Source organism: Mauremys reevesii, linkage group 12, assembly GCF_016161935.1.
Source record: "Mauremys reevesii isolate NIE-2019 linkage group 12, ASM1616193v1, whole genome shotgun sequence".
Classification (NCBI taxonomy): domain Eukaryota; kingdom Metazoa; phylum Chordata; order Testudines; family Geoemydidae; genus Mauremys; species Mauremys reevesii.
In genome coordinates this window covers 554,122-573,688 of record NC_052634.1, presented here as the reverse complement: position 1 = coordinate 573,688, position 19,567 = coordinate 554,122, and the positions used below count along the sequence as shown (strand labels likewise).

The 19,567-nt window shown below is 50.4% G+C and overlaps 1 protein-coding gene across 10 annotated transcripts in view; it reads right to left on the bottom strand.

The window, feature by feature from the left end:
• Positions 1-19,567, bottom strand: part of BCL9L (BCL9 like) — a 130,875-nt gene that overhangs the window by 29,773 nt on the left and 81,535 nt on the right. For 8 of the 10 annotated variants that reach the window (XM_039496454.1, XM_039496448.1, XM_039496455.1 and 5 more), the window contains one exon: positions 14,382-14,531. The exons of the other annotated variants lie outside the window; for them this stretch is intronic. The gene's annotated coding sequence lies outside the window, so the exon portion shown is untranslated. The remainder of the gene's footprint in view (positions 1-14,381; positions 14,532-19,567) is intronic. 10 annotated transcript variants of the gene reach the window in all.

Below are 19,567 nucleotides of genomic sequence, written 5' to 3'. Positions count from 1 at the left end.
AATCAAAAGACCTTTAGACAGGAGGAAAAAAAAAAAAAGAGCTGGTTTCAATAAGTCTCTTGCAGTCTCAGTCTGATCGATGGAGGAGGAGGAAACTCCAGGCTGAGGAGTGAACCTGACACACTCACAGTCCCGGAATTGCTAGCTGATATTTCAAGCAACTTGAAACCCTGGTGCGTTCTCGGAGGAGTTTCTGGTGAATCATACTCCTGCTCATACTGAAAGGACGATAACACAGATTCCTGACGCAGCCACAAGAACGCAGAGGCTCCCCCGCCCCCCACCTCCAGAAGCAGCAGGGAAGCCACCCAGCAGCCAATCCGCCTCCCCTGCTACTTCCACACTTCAGTGCAGACTGATACCACTGCAGTGCAATCCTTCAGTCACACCAGCCAGCAAGAGGGGAGCGCACAGCGCACTGACAGAGCAACAGCAAGAAAGGAAGCAGGGAAAACCAAAAATCAAGACAATTAGAGAACGAAGGAGACTGACCATGTCAGTGACACCTCTCTACCCATCAGCAAGGAGACACTTGGCCAAGAGGTCATAACAGGGCAGAGTAAATCTGGAGTTACATGGGCACAGGTGAAAGCAGAATTGGGCTCTCCATGTGCTGTGCTGTCACGCCCCATAGAATGCAAATACCCAATGAGTGGACACGTGAAGAGATAACGAGGAGTCCGGTGGCACCTTAAAGACTAATATTTATTTGGGCATAAGCTTTTGTGGGTAAAAAAAACTCATTTCTTCAGATGCATGGAAATCTGTTAGTCTTTAAGGTGCCACCGGACTCCTAGTTGTTTTTGTAGATACAGACTAACATGGCTACCCCTGATACATGGAGAGATGGGGCATGACAAAGCAATGCAGCAAGCAGAAATATTCATCCCTGCCCCTCTCCTCCAGCCAGTCCTTCTGGTAACAGACAGGTTCCTACTGCAAATACCCACTCTCTCACATACTGCTAAACTGCCCCCATCATGCCACAAGAGGCCCTGATCTGAAGTACCTCATGGATACTCCCAAACCTTCAACCAAGAAGTCCTCACTTTGAAACAAGGGGCCCAGGACAGAACCATTGTTTCCCACAGAAAGCCCATTAAGCACTCTTCATGGGTCAGCAAAATAAATGACCCCAAAGACTGCTCCCCACCAGACAACAGGACCCCCTGCCTACAGATCTCTGTTGGGAGTCACTAGTACTGGCCAATAACATCTCATATGGAAAATCCTAGAGGTCAAGAGTAGAGATGGTCGGAATATTTTCAGTGATGTAGTTTTGTTGAAATATGCTGTTTTGTGGACAGCAAAATGTTTTATTGAGACTTACTGATTTCACCAAAGTTTTCAACAGGAACATTTCTGAGGTCCAGGGCTCTCTAGTCACTTCTGACCAGAGAGAGAAACCAGAATTGAAAACTTCAGCTTTTTTATCCAAAAACAGCTGTTCTGACACAGTTTCTTTTGATTAAAAAATTCAAAATGTTTTGTTTCCATTCCAATGTGGAACAAAAACAAATGTCAAAACCTTGAAAGTTGTCACAAAATGGAATGGTCATTCTCCAGCCAGCTCTAGCTAAGAGACAGTGATAGGCACTGCCAGCACAAAGTAGGCATACACATAAGACCAGCATTGTGTCTCTAACAGAGACAACACCAGAAACCTCACAATAGATGAGTATGGACTATCCCAGCCATAGGGGAAGAGTTTTCTCACCCCCTACCTCCAAAGTTAGTGGCCACTTTTTTGAAGCACAAGGGTTTATATCACTGCTAAAATCAAATATAATCCAAGCCAATACTATAGACATTCTCATTATCCACATAAATGTCTGAAATGTTCTTGAACCCTGCAGAGCTCTTGGCTTCAACGTACCATGTGGCAGTGAGTTCCACAGACTGATGTACTGTGCTGTGTAAAAAAATGCATCAGTTTTAAATGTGCTACCTTATCAATGTCACTGATGTCTTTCATTCCTATATCACAAGGCAAGGGGAATAGAAGAGCCTGACCTCCCTTCATTATCCATTCATTTCTAAATCTGACAGAATAATTAAAGTGTATTGGACTCACAAGTTCTATAGCAGGATTTAAACAGCCCTTCAGAAAGAACCTAATGCTCTGTTGAATCCTACAAGTGTTTAGAGTAATTTCGACAGAATCCTATTACACCCACCAGGGCTTTTTCAAAGGGCAAGAACAATACTTTACTTTTCCATAGTGTTATTTGGCCAAGGATCTCAAACCATTTTAAAAGGATGAACACTCAAAATCCCTCTTCCATCCTCTGCCTAGGGATACAAATCCCCCACGTTATAGATTTGGAAACCAAGGCCCAGAGAAGCTGACAGATTTGTCTAAGAACAGAGGGAATCAGGACAGAGAAGGGACAGAACCTACCCCTAAATACTGCTTTGCACCTTCCCCATTTCACTGCGGTTGCTCATGCCATCTGCCCCCAGCAATGGCCAGTCAGCAAAGGGAGTTCCCCTCTGTGGTTCTCTATAGAAAATGCTACTTCCCTGCTAGAGCATGGTTCTGACTCCCTTGCAGGCAGCTCCCCTTCCCAGTGATTCCCAAAATCCGTTACCTGGTTTGCTGATTGCTTTGGAGTCTTAGCTCATTTGGCAAATCCTCCCCAGCCACCCCACACATGTCAGATGTTACAGGGAAGAGTCAGTGCTCCACGCTGTTCTCACACATATAGCCCAGCTATTCAATGGGACTTTGGCAGGGGGTCATGCAGAGATCAGATAACCTGATTCCCAAAAGGGAGGAGAAGCCAGTAAGAGAGCTGTAGTGATCCCATTGACCCATGTAGGAGGTGCTGCAGCTACCCACTTCCCAGCACTGCAGGCCTGCAGTGATATGGAGCTTAGGCAAAAAAGCCACGAGTATCTAGGCACTTGCTGGCTATTCAGGCCTGGGGAGCTTTAATTTCCATTGAGGCAGGAGCTCTCCCGCACTGTGTGAGAGAACAGGCCAGAATCACAAGCTGCTGTTGGGAGCCAGCTGCCCATACCCATATCTGGTAAACATCTCAGAACTCTTAAATTACAAGGGGAGGTACTGGCACTGCTCAGTCGGAGCTGGGCCTCGCAGAGAACAGAGCCCCAGCATGGCTGGTAGGCTCAGGCAGAGCAGGTCCTGGTAGCGGAGATACTCATGAACATTAACCCCCCTCCCCAAGTGCCCGAGGAACAGCCCTAGATAATAATTGGAGATATACCAATCTCCTAGAACTGGAAGGGACCTCGAAAGGTCATCGAGTCCAGCCCCCTGCCTTCACTAGCAGGACCAATTTTTGCCCCAGATCCCTAAGTAGCCTCCTCAAGGATTGAGCTCACAACCCTGGGTTTAGCAGGCCAATGCTCAAACCACTGAGCTATCCCTCCCCCCAGCAGATCCCTCCCCCCAGGATCTGGGTAGATCCTGTTACCCAGAATCTCCTGAGACCTTGTCCTGCCCCCAGCACCCTATTCTGCTACCCAAAAGATCCCAGGACCTCAGCCTAGTCCTCATTCTTTGTTACCTAGACGATTCCTGGGGAATCCCGCAGTTGCCATGACAAGCAGCTCCTTAGTGGGGGCAAGAGCATTGGTGAGATCTGGACTGCAGCATGTAAGGGGAAAGCTGCAGATTCCCTATTTGAACCGCTCTCCCATGTGAGGCTGCCAGCCCTGGCGCAGCTCTGCAGTCCAGCCCCCCTTGGCCCAGCCACTACATAAGATAACAGGATCCCCTTATGCTATTCTCACCATGCTTGTGTACTGATGTCATTGCTGCTGCTGGAGCAGTGACCTGCTGTGGAATTCTGCAGCCTCTGGCTTTTGCTCTGGGTGTGGACCTCTGCCCCCCACCACTCTAACCATCCCACAGGTGCAGGGCTCTTGGGCAAGACCTTGAAACCCCAGCTATCGGAGAAACAAGGCTGGGCTTGGTCAGTGTGCAGTGCACATGGGGTGGAGAGTATTTCAGCAGGGCTGCATATAGAGTTTATGAAACACTTTGGGACCCTTCAGGATTAAACAAAATACTATGATCTGGGACTTCAGGGAGTGGCCAGTGAGGGGAGCCACAGGCAGGAGAGATGCAGAGGACAGGCATCCGGAGCAGGCTGCAGACCCACATTACCTGGATCAGGATCTAGGCATGGGTGCTGGTAGGCCACTAATATTGCCAACTCCCTACCTGTTGCTTTAACACCATAACCACTGTCCCTTTCTGTGGCAGCAATTTTATTTCTACATGCGCATTGTGCATTGGCTCTTGAAAGCATGAGTGCTCCCATCCTGAAAGGGAGCAGCACAGGTGCTTTTAGTCACATTTACCAGCTGCAGCTGGCAGAGCCAAAGGATTCGTCTTTGGGGGGAAGAAATTCCAGCAGGAGAGCAGGAAGGGCTGCTGAGAAGAGCAGGTCCTGGGCTCTGGAGCCTCTAAATCTAAACCCAGTCGGAGAATGGAAGCCATTCCCATTTCATGGCTATTTGGTGGCCTCTGTTCAAACACATCATGTGATGAGATGCTCACCTCACACCGGAAAAGGAAGGGGTTAAAAGCAGCCTAGGGAGGCTGTGCAGGGATCAGCCAGTTGGAGAGAAGCTGCACAGAGCAGTCAATCAGGCCCAGGCAGGCTCACATAAAAGAGAGCTACAGGGACAGAGACAGTCAGCTGCTGCAGGGAGCCTAAGGAGTAAGGACTGTGTTCCTAGTGGGCTGCAGGAAGGGTAGCACCTTGGACAGAGCAGTTGCTGGCAGGGACAGAGGGAGCAAGAGGGAGCTTCTGGCTGACTGAAAGCCCTGAGAAGAGGGTGAAGAAGGTGCTGAGGTCACAGGGAAGTGGCCCACGGAACAGAAGCAGCACTGAGTGAAGTTAAGGAGATGCAGCAGGAGGCTGCTATCTACAGGGTCCCTGGGTTAGGACCCAGAGTACTGAATGGGCTCAGGTCACCCCGCACCTGCCACTGGGGAAGTGGTTGGATGGTTGAACTAAGATACTGCTCCCTCCCACCCCCCAGAAGTGTGAAGAAATGGATGGTGATACAGCCGGAGGGCCGAATCATGAAGAGAACGCTGCAGTAATTGGACTGAGACTGGTCTGCAAGTGGAGACAATGACGGGAGAGGCACCGCCTGGAGGGGGCACACCAGCTGGCGGAGCTAATCCCTGTAATGGACAGCAGGAGGCGCGCTCCAGCGAGTGGACTTTGTCACACAGCACTACACTTGGCACTAACTGATCCTTTCCAGCAGAGATAGCAATGACTGAATGTGCCACAGTGCTACACCCCTCACCTGCAGGCAGCCTAAGCCCCTTAGTACCTGGCAAGGAATGGGGAAAGACCTGGACATTTTGTGACAAGGCTATGCACTGCCAAGGAGGGGATGAGAAAGACAGTAATGAAGAGGCCCTCCCAGTCCAGCTGCTCAAGGTTGGGCCAGGCCATGTGTTGCCAAGACAGTGCTGGCCTGTAGTGCCCAGCAGGTGTCTGCACTGCATGAGAAGGGAGTGCTGGGCTCCCCGTCATCCCTGAGGGCTCCTTCCCTCAGCAAATCCATCCCCTCCCCAATTCACACATGGTACCCAGCCCCCAATTTCCCCCTCCCCCCAAGATCACACCTGGCTCCCCATTCAAGAGGCGCTCCTCCCAGTACTTCACTCCCCAGGCCAAAGGCTGAACTAAAACAATCGGTACCTGGCACCATGCCATGCAGGCCCTACATACCCATGTGGCTTTCCAAAGGAATCCCTGGGTATTTCAGACAGCAGGCCTCCGTACAATACAACACCAACAGTCCATGCCACAAGCACCACAGCTATCTCTTCGTACCAGCAGCTCAAGGGTTAATGCTATTTTAGCTCAGGCTGCTCACCTGATTTGGGAGGTCGGGAGGAACCAGTGTACAGACACTTCACCTTGAATGGTCCCTTGAAATATGTGTTAACTATTACGCTAAACAATCTGTTCCACTTTGTAATTTGCTATGACACTCTTGTTTCCCAGACCTGAAAAAGAGCTTGGTGTAAGCTCGAAAGCTTGTCTCTCTCACCAACAGAAGTTGGCCCAATAAAAGATATTACCTCACCCACCTGGTCTCTCTAGTTTCTCCTAGAGGCAGCTCTGACTGAATCACTAGCAGCAGCAGCCGCCAGTGGAGTGGTCAGCTGCTTTATAAGTGAACTTGCTTCCTCAGTGTCTCCTTCTAACTGTTCCTCCTCTCCACACCCCTCTCCTGCAGGCAGCCTGGCCCCTGGGCACAGAGGGCTTCACTGGGCCTAGGGCACTGCTAGCTGCTCTCACTCCATTACCTGAGAATCAAAGGGGTTCAGGAAGGGATTGTCATATGCAAGTGCCAGTGACTCACCTGAGACTCAGCCTCATCTCCTGGGGGCAGGGGATACAGACTAGTTCAGGTATTACCTAGTAACATCAAATGCAGAGCTCCCAGCACCTAGCCTCCAGCCCAGTGTGCCTGGGGCAGGGCTCCCACACAGGGCAGACAACTCTTAAAGGGCACATACATCACTTCTCTCAGCCCCAAGAGGGGAAGGGAACAATTACACTTTACATTTTTGTAGCTTCTTTTCAGCAGAGAGTCTTAAGGGGCTGCACTCATGAGGGAAGCAGCTATCAGCCCCTTCGGACAGAAGAGAACGGGATAAGTCAGTGCCTGGCCTGTAATACCCAGACTTCCTTCCCTGAGCCCCTCCCTGCTCTAACGCTAAGGTCAGTCTCTCACACAACAGTCCCACCTCCCAAGGGTCAGCAGCCTCAGAGCAGGCTACTAAGCTCCGTTTTCTCAGGGCTCACCCATGGGACATTACAGTGTCAGGGAATGCAGGCCAGGCCACTTACACCTCAGCAAGCAAAAAAGCCCAGGGGGCTCCTGCCCTTTGACTAAACTCTCCCTTCGCAGGTGTGGCATACAGTTCCATCGGGAACCTTGTGCCCAGGGGATCCGACAGGCCACTCACACTCCCTGTCTGCACCCAAGGTACATTCCACGCCAGCGAGGCCCTCACACAGAGTTGCCTACTCTGTCTCATTGGATCTGCCCGTGTGAGGATGGTCAATGCCTCTTGGGATTAAACCCACAGGCCACTCCAGAAACTTGGAGCAAATTGAGGGAATTCTTCTTCAGCTCCCAACATGGAGGAGCTGTCAGCCAGCTCAACCCAACCTCAGCACGACAGAGATTGCAAGGAGGAGACTTTTAGTGGTGTCTTGGCGAGTAGTCTGTCTCTAAACCTGGCCCGTGGACTATGATCTTGTGCCACTAGGTGTCACCGTTGCCCAGGGGATTCAGCTAAACTCCCAGGCCTTACAACAGCTGGGACTGAGAACTGGCAAACTCACTCACCTCCAGCAAGGCAGACAACCCTGACACCACACAGCAATGGTTTTACCTGCAATTTGGACCCTTTCCCTTGGCCCCAAGTCCTGAATCTGGGAACAGCAGCATTCCAGGGAGCAGTTACAACAAGTGCTGCAGATGGCATGGGCGAGTAGAGCCATGTAGCCCTTATGCACCACTGGCAGGAACCCAGCTGATGCCAACTCAGATAAACAGTGCATGGAAAATTCTGCTATGAACTGCCAGGGAAATCTCAAGGCACTCCCCCATCCTAGAGCAGCTGAAGGCTCCTCAACAATCTGCATAAAATCCTCCCAGAAACAAAGACTCTAAGCCATACAAACTACCATCACCTCCTGCTTTGAACAGGGGTGCAGCCCATGTGGACTACAACTCCCATCGTGCAATGCTCTGGCTAGATCCAGGTAAACTAGGCATGTTGCATGCTGGGACCTGTAGTCCACACAGTCCACATCTCCATATCAAAGAGCAGGGTAGCTGCTGCGTTCATTCTGCTTTAATAGGGACCAGCAAAGGTTTGGCTCTGTGGAGCCTTACAGGGCAATGAACAAGACTAATTTTTACCCAAGGGCAGGGGGAATTTGAATTACTTAAGTGTGCTCTGGCCCTTCTCTACATACCACACGCATCAGCAGCAGCCCTAACTTTCCTGGGTAGCCTCTGAAGTGCTCCTGATTGGGAAAGATTGAGGTTCCCCTACTCTGACCTGATGGCCCACTCTGAGCCCCAACAGCTTTGCATAAAGGGCATGATCATCTCTGAGTAGCGTCAGGGGACTTGGGCTGGACCACTTATACCCTAGTGAGCAGCTTAAATCATAGAGCCGTACATCTGTATAACACTGTCACCAACGGGAGGCACTGGCATGCAGGGAAATGATGGAGACAGCTGGGAGTGCAGGGGTGGTTGCCCTATACTGCTCTCACTCTGCACACTTTCTAACTGTGCTGCCTTGTATAAGCCTGGGCTTCAGATGAGACATGAGAAGCCACCAAATACTCCTCCAAGATTATAAATAACAGGCCCGGCATGCAGCGAAAAGCTTTGGCTCTATATTTAAACCTTGACTGAGGTCGCTTCCTTTTCCCAGCAGCTCCCCACACCCCCGTTTGCTCTTATTTGCATGCAATCATGACTAAGGCGCATTGGGGTTTAAGGTTAAAGGGGAAATAGCCACACATCTGCTTGGCAGGAAATTCCACCGTGGGCGACCTTTCACCTTTTACAGTGCAGCGTCAGAGCAGGCAGCTAGAATCCTGCTAGCAAAGCAGTGGCAGCTGCCTGTAAGAGATCGCCAGAGCGGAAGGAGCTGGGACAGTCTGAGGGTGTCGAAACTTCAGCACAGGAGCCTCTGGATTGGGGGTGGGGGAGACAGGGGAAGGGGAAAGAAAAGCCCAGAGTGGGATGAGCAGGCACAGAGCATTCCCCCCCTCCATCACTGTATCAGAGTTTGGGTTTTGCACTGCTGTGCAGGGTTTGGACACCACTAGGGGTTTTCCCACCTAGCATCCTGAAAGGGCATCAGCTCCACCAGCCCCCCCTGTGCTTCCTGTCCCAGAAGCCTTCCTCCTACCTTCACATGAAGTTTCTCAGGCTTTCCCATTCTGGTGGGCGCACATAAGTGAGACACACTCCACAGCACTAGCCCAAGTCTCAGGTTATTCTGCTTTTCTATAGCACATAAGACCAGTGTCTCCAAGCCCTTTAGGTACCCTATTTTCCTAATTCTCCAATCACCCTACGAGGTACAGCAGACTAAGGACAGGAATCGCTCCCCCAGCACTGAAACGCAGCCCCGCTCGGGTGAGGCATGGCAGAAATTTAACAGCAGCACAGTGCTGCCACACAACAGCTTACTTTTTAGGGGCAGGCCCAACAAACAACTTTTCCTAGTGCTGCCTACAGAGACTCCTTCTGCACAGAAGGGAAAGATGCCTTGTTAATTTATAACATCCACAAAGCTGGCAAGGAGGTGAGAGAGAGAGAGAGAGAGAGAGAGAGTGTTTCTTGGGGATATGAGTACGGTTGCCAAGTTTGGTTGGATGTATTCCTGGAGGTTTCATCCCACAACAATCTCTAATTAAAGATTAATCTTTAATTCCTGTATCCTCTAGGATAATACTGGAGGGTTGGCAACCGTAGGTATGAGTATTCTTAAGCCATTTCCAGTCCTTCACTGGTGGGTGGGTGGGTGATATCACTAAGCCAATCCCTCAGGAGCAGCACAGCAGCCCAGTCCTGGGAGTTAGTGGGTGATGCAGGTGGGGATGCTGAGTCAGTCAGCTTGACAGAAGCTACCTGCACACTCACCTCATAAAGAGAAGAAAGGACCGGAGAGAGCAGGTGATACTGGAGTGTCTGGACCGCACAGGCAGGAAGCAAGGTGCTCCAAACAACAAGAGTTATTGCTGTTTCAGTGTCACCACTTCAGCCAGGTCACAGAACGGAAAGAGCCATTAGGATCACAGATCATTCCTCTGTGGGTAGGGATTGCAGGCAGGATTGTCACGATCCAGCAGACAGGCAGCAGGCTGCATGCAGATACCCCTTGGCTTTCCAACCACAGAGCCCCTAGCCCCGAGTGTTTAGCGCCCATTGGGGGCCCATTTCAAGGTATGCAGTGGCTCCTGTAGCCAACAGGCCGTGTTCTGTGGTCAGGTGCTTGGATTCTGCAGCTATGGTGCAGCCAGACAAAAATTCTGTGGCAGCTTCAGTTATGTTTAGTGCAGTAACTCTGGGAGTTAACCACACTCAGAGAAAGGTTGGGGCTGATCACTAGGATGGTCATTTCCATTTATTTTACTCTGCCTAATACATTCTGTATTCAACATGTGACTGATTTTCATAGTGACCTGTTACTGTACTGAAAACGTGTGGGGTAGGAAGCTAGACATTGTTTGGTAGGTCCATAGTGGGAATTGGGGCATCTGGCACTGGGATGGCAGCTTACTGACAGTCACTGTGAAATAAACAACTCGGAGCTGGAGAGACTCCCCCCAGGATTCTGGAACAACTAGTGCAGCACCTCCTCCCTTTCTTCACCCCAACCCTCACCATTCTGAAGCATAATTCTGTAACAGAAGGAATGCTGTGGCAATTCCACAGGGCTCTGCCTTCATGTGATCCTCAGAGAAGTCCTGTTGAACCACATCACAGGTCGGCGTTGAGTGAGCAAGGACAGAGATTGGGTCTATGCAGACTTGAGGGTAGCAGGGTGTTCCAAAGAGATGACTGCAGCTTGAGCCCCCACCTCAGGTGGGCTGAGTCTCTGCAGTTGGAAGGGGGAAAATAGTCACCTCTGGGCCTGAGAGTTTGTGCCAAGCTTCAACTCTGAATGGATTTATAATGTTTATAATTGAAACTCAGCCAGACCCTTAGCTACAGAGTCTTCACAGAGGAGTCACAATATATCAACATGCATGGGAGAAAAAAAAAATAGTAAATCCTGTGCTAACACACACAACAGCAACACCTCGAGCAGCCCCCCCTCACCCCTTCCCGCCAGGGACACAACCCCAAAGGACAGGCCAGGGAATGAACCTCATTTTACAGATGGTAATGCTGAGGCACAGAACACGTGTGTGGGGGGGGTGCCAGCATCAACCCTTCCTCCCTGAGACATAAAGAGTCAGAAGGGACCACCAGATCATCTAGTCTGACCTCCTGTACGTCACAGGCCACCAGCACCACCCAGCACCGGCACACTGAACCCAACAACTGAAATGAGACCAAGGTATTACAGCCCTCAAGAAACTAGACTATTACATGCCACAGGCAGCAAATAGGAGGGACTGAAGTGCACCGGTGCAGGAGGCCCCCACGATGGCAGGGACATGATTGAGATACACCCAGATAATCCTAGTAAGTGACCTACACCCACACAGTGAAGAGGAAGCTGAAAAACCCCTCAACAAGGTCCCTGCCAACCTGGCCTAGGGGAAAATTCCCTCCCAACCCCACATATGGCAATTGGGTAGATCATGTGCATGTGAGCAAGAACCTGCCAGCCAAGCACCTGAGACAGAGAATGCTCGGTGCCCACCCCTCCTATATTCTAACTCCATGCCACAGACATCCCGGATGCTTATGCATAAGGAGATTAAAAAATGAAAACAAAACCCAGAACACATTATGGGAGGGATCCCGTCTTGACCCCTGCAGGTGGTCTCTGGTAGTGGGAAGATGGCTAGCGTAGACACAGCCATAGCATATGAGCCATAGCAGGGAACAAAACCCAGGATTCTGAGTTCCCACAGCCCACTACTCAGCAGCACTGCCTTACATTCCCTACCCATCATACTCCTCTCTCTCTCTCTCTCTCTCTCACACACGATGCTGTTTCTATCCATGTCCCGCTCCAGACAGCTAGCCTGTATCCAGGCTGTGTGAGTGCATTGGTGAAGCATGTCTGTTCCTTTCAGGGCTGTCTTTAAAGCCACACAAGTCAGAAACCAGAGAAGCCCAAGAGCAGCTCCTGGGCTCACGATCACATTACAGCACAGGAAGGAAGAGGGCACTTTGATCGAGCTGGGATTGCTTTAAATGGTTTCCATGCCAATATCTAAGCCACTGGAATTAGCTCCCCAACATCCCAAATATATCTCCCCACACCCAGAGGCACTTCCTGTCCCGGACACAGTGCCAGAGTAACAGGGGATGGATGGCCTGGATCCTTCTGTGTGTGCAGAGGTGCAGGCTGGGTCTGCCCCCAGAGTAGCAAGTCACCTTGGCTAGATACCACAGGAAGCAGCACCCTAGAAATATGCAGAATACTCTCCCCCTGCTCTTGTTTGGGGAGAGGCTGTAGGAGCTCACCTGGACCCCTTTCTCCCTGCTTACATCCCCTCAGATACAGCTCTCCTTGGGGGATGCTAGGATGACATTTTCAACAAAGGCATCTGCTACCCATCTTCTGAAATGGGAACAACCAACAGAAGTTTGTGGGGAAGCACTAGAATTGGGGCTCCTGCTTCCCAAGCTGCACCACTAGCCCAAGGGGCAACAGACGCTCTCCCCATTTGCCCCCTACACCTTCCACTCTGCACTTGCCCAGGAGCACCCTGCTGGTTCTGCAGCTGGTAACCAGAGGGTTAACAATGCCCAGGGAACTGCAGGAAGTCTCCTTGCTTTTGGCACGAACAATTGGGCTATTGTGGGAGGGCAGGCAAGTGTGGGCAGATTTCTGGCACTGGGAGTTACCAAATGGGTGTATTGCTCCTGCCATGCACTCTCCTCCTCCCTGGTCAGGTACAGGAAGAGAGTGAGTACATCTCCCCGGCCCTGCACACAGATCTAGATGTGGTCAGAGCCACACAGGACACAGCAATCCGCTGCCGAAGGTCACCGAGCCATCCCGAGAAGAGGAATCATGCCGCTGAACAACCTGGCTTCTACTGCCTCAACGATCATTTATTACAGGAGCCAGTGCCACATCCGAATAGAGACAGATGCATTCAAAGCTTCTAGAGGGCAGCAGGATGGTTCCTTGCTATGCTTTCTAAGCCGTTGCATGCTAGCTGCAGAGCATGGCTAGCAACAGAACGAGCTATTCTGAAGTCAGGGGGACTGGTAGCAGGAGATACAAGGCTCTCCCTTCACCCCACAGACATATTCCAAGGCAGGATTCCAAACGTGGGGCAAAGGTGGTTGGCCACAGAAGCCAAAAACAAAACAAAACAAAACAAAACAAAACAAACAACCTCTCGCGCCCCCTCTCCCCAACTCTATGCTGCCAGCAGGGCACAACTGTAAGAGAACATTTGGCTCCCACCTTGGCCAGTATAGGATCTACTGCATAATTAGGAGAAAGATAAAGCAGCAGAGGTTGGAGGGGGTGTGCGTGGAAGAGGAGACAATCATCATGTTAAACAGTGAGGGGCACACAGCAGCAATTACCAGGCGCTTAGTAGGGGAGATGTCAGTAAAATGTATTACTGCTTCTGAACTGGAAAAGAGGGAGGAGAAGAAAGATTGAGATGGCAGAAAGATGGGGACAATGAGAGGGGACAAGCCAGGCCTTAGAAACCACAACCTTGTTGCCTGAAGTACACTAGAGCTTCCTGCAGCCCAGCCAAGGCTCCAGGGAAGTGCTGGGAATTGCCAAACAGCACACATGCAAGCTCCAAGGCCACAAATCTCAACCTCAGACAGGAAAGAAAAGCAGCAGAGCAGGGTCCAGGGAGCAGCTGCTGCCCTTTAAGTTCATATGGTGGAAAGTCTCCTCTGGGGTGAGGGAGGATTTTAGGTGTTAATGGCACTCTGTCCCCTGCATGGCCAAGCCCTTAACCAACATTAACCTAGCCTCTCAACCCCTTCAGCGAGGGCAGAAAAGCACATCCCCAGGTTTCAGATGGACGCACAGAAAGGGGAAGTGACTTGCCCATGGTTACAGAGTGAGTCAGCAGCTGAGCTAGGAAAAGAACCCAGGAGTCCTGATTCCCAGACCCTGCATTGGTCCATATCACTGAAATGTGCTGGGTTTGGCCTCCCCGAGTCACTCTGGATGTTTCCTGCAGTGCAGACAGGAGACACAACCACAGCCCTGTATGAGTCAGAGTACAGATATTAACACCCCAGGATCCCAACCTGCTAGGAACAGGCACTGGTACACACCATGCTGGCTACAGTGCAGTAGAAAGCCTAGTGGATTAATGGGTAGCTAGACATTGTGATGCATGTCCGTCTCCACCTCCAGCCTGGGCCTCCCCCCTCCATCTCCCACACAGGCTAAGTGACCAGGCTCTCTCCCATCTGCAGCTACAGTCCAGTGCTACCCACTAATCTGACAACACGAACCTTGCAAGTGTGGCCAGTGTCTCCACTGCCCCTTCACTCGGACTAGCTCAGAGACCCCTTTGGGTATCAGCCTCCTGCTCTGGCTCAGGAGCTCTGCTGGCTTCCCATTCATTTCCAGACCAAAGTTGATAATTCGATTTCTTATGTTTAGCGGCCTAAGTGGATTTGCCCAGCATCTTACATCCCTGCCTCCCCACCCTGCTTTTCACCTGTGGGTCCATGAGCCTTCTCTACAGCAGCTCCTGTGTCACGCCAAGTCTCAGGTGAAGACATCACTTTCCTCGTTTGCCTCTTAATTGCTCTCTTCCTCTGAAGTTACTCATCTCAGCAAAGCCCTTTGGGATACTGTGTAAGATGCACTATACAAGATAAAGAGTACAGTATAACTTCGGGTCCCAATTAGGGAGCTCACTGCTCTTAGGGGAAGGGTTAGGGATGAGTCTGCAGCCATTGGCAAAGCACTGACAGGTTGTATTCCATGCTCCATGACCAGCTTTGCTCAACTAACTTAGTATGTTCTTCATCTAAAACATCAGGCACGGGCACTGAAGGGGTCAGATATAAGGATTTTTTGATGGAGAGGCTCAAGCACCTTCACAGGGGAATCTGCCCAGGAGCAAATGTTTCTCTAGGCTGCAATGTCTCCCCCCTCAGCAGACAAGGCAAGCGTCTGGGTGGCCATTGGCATAAATAGGGCAAGGAAGCTAGCCCTGCCGTTGTTTGGATATCTCTAGTCCTGCTAATCCAGCAACTGTAGGCTCATCTGAGCACTCATAGCCCTAGCACCTGGAGGCAGCTCAGAAGAGAAAGACCGGCCCCAATTTAAACAAGACAAATGGAAAAATGAGCACAGCTAAGCCAACAGCCCAGGCTGACAGTGCAGAGACAGTCACGTCCCCACACTCAAGGAATCAGGAGGAGCATGTTACCCTGGATTTCCAAGCTGGATCACTAATTGATCTGGATGGCAGTGTGACTCGCAGAGACAGAAGGGAAAGGACCACACATATTTGGATTTGGTTCTGTTATGTGGGTCCTCGCAGCTCACTTCTGGAACAGAGATTCTGTGCCTGTGCCTTTAAAGGTGTTCCAAAGACCACACAAGGGTTAAATCCACCTATAAATATCAGTTCCCAGCAGGGCTGCTGCTCTGAACCCTCCAGCCATCTGTTCTTGCGATCCCCCCTCTAAGATTGTAACATCTGAAATACGTTCCAAACTCTTAGGAGTCCTCCCAAAAATAGACTCGAGCTAGCTTAGCTCTGCTGCCTGCCTATGTGTGTGCATGAGTGTGTCAGTGTGTTTATGCCTGCGCCAGCGTGAGCTTGCATCCATGTGCATGTGACCAAGACCGCAAGTGCGTGAGTGAGCAAGTGTACCCATGTCAGCGGGAGTCTGTATGCATGGGAATGCCTGCTTGAGCATATCTGTGTGAACCTGCACAAGCATGCCCATGCCAGTGGGAGTCTGCATTTGCATGCACATGAATGTGCATGTGTCAGCGTGCCCACACCAGCGTGTGTGGACGTGAATGTGCCCACATAAGCATGTCTGTCTGTGTGCAGAAGAGGCCCATGGGGAATGTGTAACTCTTGCCATGCTGCATTCTCTGGTGTCAAGGGGAGGCATGGTAGAAACCAGAGACCCAGGCTGAGGCCTTCTTTGTATCACTTTCCCTCCTGCTGAAACTACACTATTGTGGCTGGCAGGTACCCAGCCACTGTTCATTTTGAGCATTCCCTGGATACTTCTGAGAGAGCCCTATACTCCCCCCCCCCGCACTGTCCCCAAGCCCTCACAAGGGCCCACCCAGACAATGGGTGCAGGCAGTGAGTACATGGGGGTTCCATTCACCAAAACGGGGGTGGAGGATGGGGTATCTGGGGTATTCTGTCTCCTGGCTGCCAAGACCTGTAAACTACACAGAATCAGCCTTGGACATCAGAACCTGGTTAGAAAGGTGACTGAGGCCCTACCGGGGTGGGGCTGCAGCCAGAGCCATGCTAGCTACCACCTCAGCACACCACACTCAGGCATGGCTGGTGGCTGCAGGATTTCCCCAACCAATGTGTACATAGATTATGGAGGCAAGTCTTATATTATGTACATTGCACCTGACTGAATTCCCACACACTCTGTCGGGTCCTCTCTCTCTCTTTAGGGACTCATACAGCTCCCCGACTGTAGTGTCTGAGCCTCATAAATATCAGGGGATTTACCTTCACAACCCCCTGTGTTACAAAACCCATTCTACCGAAGGCACAACAGGCACACAGAGATTCAGCAACTTGCCTGAGGTCAGACAGGGTTTCCAGTGGAGCTGGAAACTGAATACAAATCTCCTGAGTCCCAGCCCAGTTCCTCACCACAAGCCCATGTTTCCTTTCTAAACACCCTGCATTAGTTTGTCATAGGGCTCTGCCAGGGGCCAGACAATTCCTCCCCAGCCCATGCCGGTCAAGAGGACTCGGAGCAGTTATGCTTGCAGCCTGGGTTGGGCCTGCGTTTTGGAATGAACCCCTCCTTGCTCCTAAGGTGACTTTTTCTCCAGTCTCATTTTAAACAAGTTTAATCTCGAGGTTAAAACAAAAAACCACCCTGACCAGAATTCACAGAGAGGGACCGTCACAAGACCATGCCCTGCCCTTGGCTAACCCGACACTCCAGGATAAAAACAGAGAGCACATGACCACAAAGCACTGAAGGCCAGTCAGCAGGTGCCCATTTCTTCAATAGTGAAGGCTAATCGCGGCTTAGCGAAGACCCAGATTTTGCTTCCAGCGATCTCCAGGTGAATGTGTCTCCCCCAACAATTTGGCTGGGGTCATATACAGTGAAACTAAAAAAGCAGCAGGGCCGGGGATCAGGTCACGGGGCCCGGGGGTTCTACTTTTATTGAGATTATGGCCCCAGAAGGGATCTCCAGGATAGCAACCTTGGTCACACGTAGCACCATGGAGTGGATCAGCCACAACACAGCACAGGTGGGACTTGACCTGCCTTTCAGACACACAGTCGTGGTGTCTGGGAAGTGTGCTGGGTTACAGAACCTGGGGGAATCTTTTCTAGCTGTTTATTACCAAGATGTAACAGGACTAAACTTACTAGCTATGATGGATGCTGCCACCCATCCAGCCCGGGGGCACTGCATTTCACTATAACATGCTGTCAATCAGCTTTCCATTTAATACGCTTTAAAAGAGACACAATGACTGCCAGGGATGGTCAAATAGTAGAAAATACTACTATCCCACAACTTGCCATGGGATTTGCCAAATGCGTCACTGGCTGAACAGCCATTGCACTAATATGTTACTTGGCCCTACAGAATCAGGAGGACAGAGTTAAGGAGCAGAAGTAGATTCAAAGTAGAACAAGGCCCAGATCCAAATCTACAAGCTGCCCAAAAGCTCAGGAACCCTCCCAAGCAAATATACACACACACACACACTTCTTCCTATCACCAGCCCCCTGAAAGGACCCCTCTATCTCCAAAACCGAGTGCTCTCGCCCACCTTCAAGTTTTTTATATGCCCAAGACAGGACCAGTTAAACATGGGATACAGCAATGGATGTTATGGACCAGATTTTCCCCAAGAACCTAGCACCTGACATGCACCCCAAACCTGGCCCCAATTGTGGGCACTAAGCATTTGAAATTCTGGCCCTAAAGTTTCAGCCTTCTGGGAAACAGCCACATATGCAGAGCCACCTCAACAGACCGAGTCAACACAGCCCTAGAATCTTCCCTGAGAGGGAAAAAAATAACCCATTGATCCAATTATTGATTGGATGCAGGAGTTTGTTTGTGTTTGTTTTAAAGTTTGCCCATGGGTCAGACCTTGTTACAAACGTCTTTCCTAGTGATTACGTTAGAAACAGGTTGTGCCAAGCTCCGGTCACCTGCCTGGGGAGAAACATGAAGGCAGGTGTGGAAGTTAAATAGTCCCTCAGGGACGCTTCCCTCCTCCCACTCTTTCACCATTAAAAACAATTGCTAGGATGGAAGAACACTACCAACAGCTGTAGTGTGGGCCACAAAACAGTGTGTGCCCTGTGGGAAAGAGTGGATCAGGCAGTGCAACAACTGCTTACGGTACAAAATGTCAAAGGGGACCGATTGCCATGAAGTTTAGACGGGATTTCAGTTTGGTTGGGGGCAGGAGAGGAGGTTTGGGTGGAGGGGTTTAAACAACCCTGCCATTAACAAATCCACATTCATGGTTCTTTTCCTTCATTTTAGGAAGAATGACTGGGATTTAAAGATTTCTGCAGCATTTGTAACCCAACCATTGCAGTACTAGGCTAGGACAGGAGAGCCAGAAAGGGAAACTGACCAGAAAATCATGGAACTAACCAATCTTCCAAGAGAATGGCAAAAAGCAAAACACAGGAATAGTGAGGAGGAAGCTGGTTTTCAGAACAATCTCTGGGGTTACTGCCAACGTCAGTAATTATTGTAATTATCATGTTGAACATACATTCTCAGCGCTGTGACTGGCCAAGCTCACGTTTGCACCAAAGCCAGCAGACTGCAGTTTTCTCACTGGGGTGCCTCCTATTAAGCTCCCAAATAAAGATGCCAGTTCTCAGAGCTTCTGAGTACACACAGCTCCCACTGAAGTCAGCAGCGTTAGGTGCCCAGGGCTGGAATTGTTGGTCTACACTTCTAAAGCAATGTGATGCATCTGAGCAGCCTGAAGGTCATTCTGACTTAATTAATGTCTCCTCCTCCAGTCCTTAACAGGGCTCCTGGCCCCCGTTCACCTTCTCCCCCAAGCTCTACTGATGTGAGCTCAGCAAGCCACTACTGCAACACTGAGGGGTGGATTTCTACAGCCAGATGCAATAAAAAAAAAATCCCAAATTTTGTTCATTGGGGGACTTTGGTGTTTATGAAAACAACAAACTTAAGGCACTGAACATTGCCAGGCATAGTACAGACAGGATCCCACACCACACAGCTCTGCCAATGCATCTTGGGCCAGCAGTCATAACACCCTGGAGAGAAGATCAATTCATCTCATTGGTTGCAGAATGTATCGGATTAGCAGATTAACCACACTCTGTTAGGGGGCCTTTTCAGGTATTGATAAAAAGGGGGATTATTTGAAGACCATTAAATATGTTTAAGGAAATCTGGTGCTAGACAGGACTGGGCTTTCTGACCAGAGACATACGTCCACAGGCATTAACCCTTCTTTCTCTCTACACCTTCCGAAGCCGGGGGAACTGGGTTTTAGAGACTGAAAAGGGAATAGAAGGTAGCAAGGGCCTAGGGTTAGGCACAAGCAGGTGCACTATATATTTCCCCAGGCAGCTGTACTAGTGGATTCTCATCCTAACCCTGGAGTACCTCCTACTGTCCCAGCTCCAAGGGTCCAGGCCCTCCATA